Source organism: Bison bison, unplaced genomic scaffold (assembly GCF_000754665.1).
Source record: "Bison bison bison isolate TAMUID 2011002044 unplaced genomic scaffold, Bison_UMD1.0 scf7180017864497, whole genome shotgun sequence".
In the NCBI taxonomy this organism is placed as follows: Eukaryota; Metazoa; Chordata; class Mammalia; order Artiodactyla; family Bovidae; genus Bison; species Bison bison.
Genome location: NW_011495056.1, coordinates 1,536,733 through 1,543,918, shown reverse-complemented (window position 1 = coordinate 1,543,918; position 7,186 = coordinate 1,536,733).

The window sequence follows — 7,186 nt, the reverse complement described above, 5'->3', positions numbered from 1 at the left end:
AGAGTCTTCTCTTGTGTTGTTGGAAGAGGGTGTTTGCTATGACCAATGCATTTTCTTGGCAAAACTCTGTTAGTCTTTGCCCTGCTTCATTCTGTATTCCAAGGCCAAATTTGCCTGTTACTCTAGGTGTTTCTTGACTTCCTACTTTTGCATTCCAGTCCCTTATAATGAAAAGGACATCTTTTTTGGGTGTTAGTTTTGAAAAGTCTTGTAAGTTTTCATAGAACCATTCAACTTCAGCTTCTTCAGCGTTACTGGATGGGGCATAGACTTGGATTACTGTGATATTGAATGGTTTGCCTTGGAAACGAACAGAGATCATTCTGTCATTTTTGAGATTGCATCCAGGTACTGCATTTTGGACTCTTTTGTTGACTATGATGGCTACTCCATTTCTTCTAAGGGATCCCTGCCACAGTAGTAGATATAATGGTCATCTGAGTTAAATTCACCCATTCCAGTCCATTTTAGGGCACTGATTCCTAGAATGTCGACATTCACTCTTGCCATCTCCTGTTTGACCACTTCCAATTCGCCTTGATTCATGGACCTGACAATCCAGGTTCCTGTGCAATATTGCTCTTTATAGCATCGGACCTTGCTTCTATCACCAGTCACATCCACAACTTGTTATTGTTTTTGCTGTGGCTCCATCCCTTCATTCTTTCTGGAGCTATTTCTCCACTGATCTCCAGTAGCATATTGGTCACCTACTGACCTGGGGAGTTCCTTTTTCAGTATCCTATCATTTCACCTTTTCATACTGTTCATGGGGTTCTAATGAGGTGGATGAAACTGGAGCCTAAAAAAAAAAGAAACTGGAGCCTATTATACAGAGTGAAGTAAGTCAGAAGGAAAAACATAAATACAGTATACTAACGCATATATATGGAATTTAGAAAGATGGTAACAATAACGAGACAACAAAAGAGACACTGATGTATAGAACAGTCTTATGGACTCTGTGGGAGAGGGAGAGGGTGGGAAGATTTGGGAGAATGACATTTAAACATGTAAAATATCATGTAAGAAACAAGTTGCCAGTCCAGGTTCGATGCACGATACTGGATGCTCGGGGCTAGTGCACTGGGACAACCCAGAGGGATGTTATGGGGAGGGAGGAGGGAGGAGGGTTCAGGATGGGGAACACATGTATACCTGTGGTGGATTCATTTTGATATTTGGCAAAACTAATACAATTATGTAAAGTTTAAAAATAAAATAAAATTTAAAAAAAATTAAAAAAAAAAGAATACTGAAGTGCTTTGCCATTCCCTTCTCCAGTGGACCACATTGTGTCAGACCTCTCCACCATGAACTCCTTATTGCCAAATTCAGACTTAAATTGAAGGAAGTAGGGAAAACCACTAAACCATTCAGGTATGATCTAAATCAAAACCCTTACGATTATACATTGGAAGTGATAAATAGATTTAAGGGACTAGATCTGATAGATAGAGTGCCTGATGAACTATGGACGGAGGTTCATGACATTGTACAGGAGACAGAGATCAAGACCATCCCCATGGAAAAGAAATGCAAAAGTAAAATGGCTGTCTGAGGAGGCCTTACAAATAGCTGTGAAAGAAGAGAAGCAAAAAGCAAAGGAGAAAAGGAAAGATATAAACATCTGAGTACAGAGTTCCAAAGAATAGCAAGGAGAGATAAGAAAGCCTTCCTCAGCGATCAATGCAAAGAAATAGAGGAAAACAACAGAATAGGAAAGACGAAACATCTCTTCAAGAAAATTAGAGATACCAGGGAAGATTTCATGTAAAGATGGACACAATAAAGGACAGAAATGGTATGGACCTAAGAGAAGCAGAAGATATTAAGAAGAGGTGGCAAGAATACACAGAACTGTACAAAAAAGATCTCCATGACCCAGATAATATGATAGTGTGATCACTCACCTAGAGCCAGAGATCCTGGAATGTGAAGTCAAGTGGGCCTTAGAAAGCATCTCTACGAACAAAGCTAGTGGAGGTGAGGGAATTCCAGTGGAGCTATTTCAAATCCTGAAAGATGATGCTGTGAAAGTGCTGCACTCAATATGCCAGCACATTTAGAAAACTCAGCAGTGGCCACAGGACTGGAAAAGGTCAGTTTTCATTCTGATCCCAAAGAAAGGCAATGCCAAAGAATGCTCAAACTACCACACAATTGCACTCACCTCACATGCTAATAAAGTAATGCTCAAAATTCTCCAAGCCAGGCTTCAGCAATACGTGAAACGTGAACTTCCAGATGGTCAAGCTGGTTTCAGAAAAGGCAGAGGAACTAGAGATCAAAATGCCAATGTCCACTGGATCATCAAAAAAGCAAGAGAGTTCCAGAAAAACATCTATTTCTGCTTTATTGACTATGCGAAACCTTTGACTGTGTGGATCACAATAAACTGTGGAAAATTCTGAAAGAGATGGAAATACCAGACCACCTGACCTGCCTCTTGAGAAATCTGTATGCAGGTCAGGAAGCAACAGTTAGAACCGGACATGGAATAACAGACTGGTTCCAAATAGGAAAAGGAGTACGTCAAGGCTGTATATTGTCACCCTGCTTATTTAACTTCTATGCAGAGTACATCATGACAAATGCTGGGCTGGAAGAAGCACAAGCTGGAATCAAGATTGCCGGGAGAAAAATAAATAACTTCAGATATGCAGATGACACCACCCTTATGGCTGAAAGTGAAGAGGAACTAAAAAGCCTCTTGATGAAAGTGAAAGTGGAGAGTGAAAACGTTGGCTTAAAGCTCAACATTCAGAAAATGAAGATCATGGCATCTGGTCCCATCACTTCATGGGAAAGATGGAGAAACAGTAGAAACAGTGTCAGACTTTATTTTGGGGGGCTCCAAAATCACTGCAGATGGTGATTGCAGCCATGAAATTAAAAGATGCTTACTTCTTGGAAGGAAAGTTTGACCAACCTGTGAAAAAGCAGAGACATTACTTTGCCAACAAAGGTCCATCTAGTCAAGGCTATGGTTTTTCCAGTGGTCATGTATGGATGTGAGAGTTGGACTGTGAAGAAAGCTGAGCACTGAAGAATTGATGCTTTTGAACTGTGGTATTGGAGAAGACTTTTGAGAGTCCCTTGGACTGCAAGTAGATCCAACCAGTTCATTCTGAGGATATCAGCCCTGGGATTTCTTTGGAAGAAATGATGCTAAAGCTGAAACTCCAGTACTTTGGCCACCTCATGTGAAGAGTTGACTCATTGGAAAAGACTTTGATGCTGGGAGGGATTGGGGGCAGAAGGAGAAGGGGATGACAGAGGATGAGATGGCTGGATGGCATCACTGACTCGATGGATGTGAGTCTGAGTGAACTTCAGGAGTTGGTGATGGACAGGGAGGCCTGGCATGCTGCGATTCATGGTGTCGTAAAGAGTCGCACACTACTGAGTGACTGAACTGAACTGAATGTCCCTTTGGTCCCAGTTCTGTAGCTATAGTCAAAAATGGTTTAATGTGATGAAATGCACTAGTTCCCAGAAAGTTTATTTCTTGGAAAGTTTGTCATTCTTGAAGCCTACTGGGAAGTCAGGCTTTTTCTAGTAAAGTCATACATTTTCTTATAGGAAATAAGTTGGTTATTATATCAAAGTGAAAATAGAAAGCAGAAGACAGAAGAGAAAGAATGAGGGAGAAAGGGAGAGGGAGAAAGAATCTTAAATTTGCATACAGTGCAGAAATATCAGCCAAAACTGATACACTATTGACCAAATTAAAAAGGGGTCATGAGGAATCAACAATAAATATTTTCTTTTTCAAGCACTGTAGCAGTAATGAGTAACTGATATATCTGAAGTGGTAACTTACAGCAGGCAGGGAAAATTCCTAGTTTGTAAAAAGGAAAAACAACAACTATATTCTCACAGATGGGAAGGGGCAGCAGTAATGAAATAAGACTTGAGTCAAGCACCATCATTTTTATCCCATGACAGGATTCCTTAAAAGAATGGTAGGATTTTGAAGCAAATCAATAAGAAAAGAGGGGAATGTAATAAGCCTATTATTAAATCATTAAATCAGCTTCTCACAAGAGGATACCTCTCCTCCTAATTTGTGATTAATTAGTGACAGAGGAATGTTTTTCTAGGGAAGAGAACAAGCCCCAAAATAAGTACAAATAATGGAGATGCAAGAAAGTCAGAAAGAAATTGAGAAGGAAAACTCTCAGATGATAGCATGATAAAGACAAAATTTCATGTCATCAGAACTAAATCTTTTTTAAAAAATCAGAAACTAAGAAAAAATTAAATAAATAGAAACTAGGATGGAGGGAATTAAGGGGTTCTGTTTGTACTTTCTCATCGTTTAGTTGTCGTTCAGTCACTAACCTATGTCTGACTCTTAGTGACCCCATGGCCTACAGCAGACTAGGCTCCCCTGTCCTTCAGTATCTCCCAGAGCTTGCTCAAACTCGTGTCTATTGAGTTGGTGATGCCATCCAACCATCTCATCATCTGTCGCCCCCTTCTCCTCCTGCCTTCAATCTTCCTTAACATCAGGGTCTTTTCCAATGAGTTGGCTCTTCCCATAGGTGGCCAAAGGATTGAACTTTCAGGTACTACCAATGAATAGTCAGGGTTGGTTTCCTTTAACTGCTTTGATCTCCTTGCAGTCCAAGGGACTCTCAAGAGTCTTCTATAGCATCACAATTCAAAAGCATCAATTCTTCTGCACTCAACCTTCTTTATGGTCCAACTCTCACAGGACTATTGGAAAAACCATGTCTATAATATCTGTATTATGTGGAAGCAAACACACAGCCAGATATGTGCCACAGATAAAAATTCATAAACACAAAATCATAGCATAAATTGTATTAAAAATTACACAGAAAAAAATAGAACAGTGAAAACAGATTTTAAAAATCTTTTTGTATGTTCTCCAATATTCTTGCCTGGAAAATTCCATGGACAGAGGAGACTGTCAGGCTACAGTTCATGGGGTCACAAAGAGTCAGACACGACTGAGCACACACACACACCCACACACACCCCTCCAAAACTGATGGCAGATTTGTACAATAATTGTTTTTCACTTGTAAAAATTGAAAGAGACTGGCTTACACAGTTAAAAGAGAAAGATGAAAACAAACCTGGAACTTCTAATGAAATACATTCAGTCAAAAGTCAAAGGGATGTGTACAAGTAGAAAAAATATCTTTCAACTGAAGAACAGATAAAGTGCTAAACTTTCTTATTTTTAAAGAGTTCTTAAAAATCAACAGTAGACAAAACACAATATGAAAACAAGAGACATCAACAGAATGTGCAGAGAATAACAAATGGTTTTTAAATATATGAAAAGATTCTCATCTTCACTTATATAATGGCAAATGAAACCAAAAAGTATATACAGGCTACTAGAATGTTAAAAACCCAAGTCTAATAACATGGAAAGCTTGGGAATCAGGCATTCTTAGATTTTATAAGTGGGAGTGAAAATTGCTACAGTTCCTATAAACAGGAATTTAGCACTATATATAAAACTTTAAAACATGATTTTTACCTTATAATTCTACTTGTACAAAATAATACTTAAAATATACTTTCAGTTCAGTTCAATTCAGTTCTGTCACTCAGTCGTGTCCAATTCTTTGCGACCCCATGAATCGCAGCACGCCAGGCCTCCCTGTTCATCATCAACTCCCGGAGTTCACTCAAACTCCTGTCCATCCAGTCGGTGATGCCATCCCGCCATCACATCCTCTGTCATCCCCTTTTCCTCCTGCCCCCCATCCCTTCCAGCATCAGAGTCTTTTCCAATGAGTCAACTCTTCGCATGAGGTGGCCAAAGTATTGGAGTTTCAGCTTTAGCATCAGTCTTTCCAAAGAATACCCAGGACTGATCTCCTTTAGAATGGACTGGTTGGATCTCCTTGCAGTCCAAGGGACTCTCAAAAGTCTCCTCCAACACCACAATTCAAAAGCATCAATTCTTCAGCACTCAGCTTTCTTCACAGTCCAACTCTTGCATCCATACATGACTGCTGGAGAAACCATAGCCTTGACTAGATGGACCTTTGTTGGCAAAGTAATGTCTCTGCTTTTGAATATGCTATCTAGGTTGGTCATAACTTTCCTTCCAAGGAGTAAGCATCTTTTAATTTCATGCTGCAATCAACATCTGCAGTGATTTTGGAGTCCCCCAAAATAAAGTCTGACACTGTTTCTACTGTTTCCCCATCTATTTGCCATGAAGTGATGGGACAAGATGCCATGATCTTAGTTTTCTGAATGTTAAGCTTTAAGCCAACGTTTTCACTCTCCACTTTCACTTTCATCAAGAGGCTCTTTAGTTCCTCTTCACTTTCTGCCATAAGGGTGGTGTCATCTGAATATCTGAGGTTATTGATATTTCTCCCGGCAATCTTGATTCCAGCTTGTGCTTCTTCCAGCCCAGCGTTTCTCATGATGTACTCTACATAGAAGGTAAATAAGCAGGGTGACAGTATACAGCCTTGACGTACTCCTTTTCCTATTTGGAACCAGTCTGTTGTTCCATGTCCAGTTCTAACTATTGCTTCCTGAACTGCATACAGGTTTCTCAAGAGGCAGGTCAGGTGGTCTGGTATTCCCATCTCTTTCAGAATTTTCCACAGTTTATTGTGATCCGCACAGTCCAAGGCTTTGGCATAGTCAATAAAGCAGAAATAGATGCTTTTCTGGAACACTCTTGCTTTTTCGATGATCCAGGGGATGTTGGTAATTTGATCACTGGTTCCGCTGCCTTTTCTAAAATCAGCTTGAACATCTGGAAGTTCATGGTTCACGTATTGCTGAAGCCTGGCTTGAAGAATTTTGAGCATTAATTTACGAGAGTGTGAGATGAGTGCAATTGTGCGGTAGTTAGGGCATTCTTTGGCATTGCCTTTCTTTAGGATTGGATTGAAAATGGACCTTTTCCAGTCCTGTGGCCACTGCTGAGTTTTCCAAATTTGCTGGCATATTGAGTGCAGCACTTTCACAGCATCATCTTTCACGATTTGAAATAACTCAACTGGAATACCATCACCTCCACTAGCTTTGTTTGTAGTGATGCTTTCTAAGGCCCACTTGACTTCACATTCCAGGATGTCTGTCTAGGTCAGTGATCACACCATCGTGATTATCTGGGTCGTGAAGATCTTTTTTGTACAGTTCTGTGTATTCTTGCCACCTCTTCTTAATA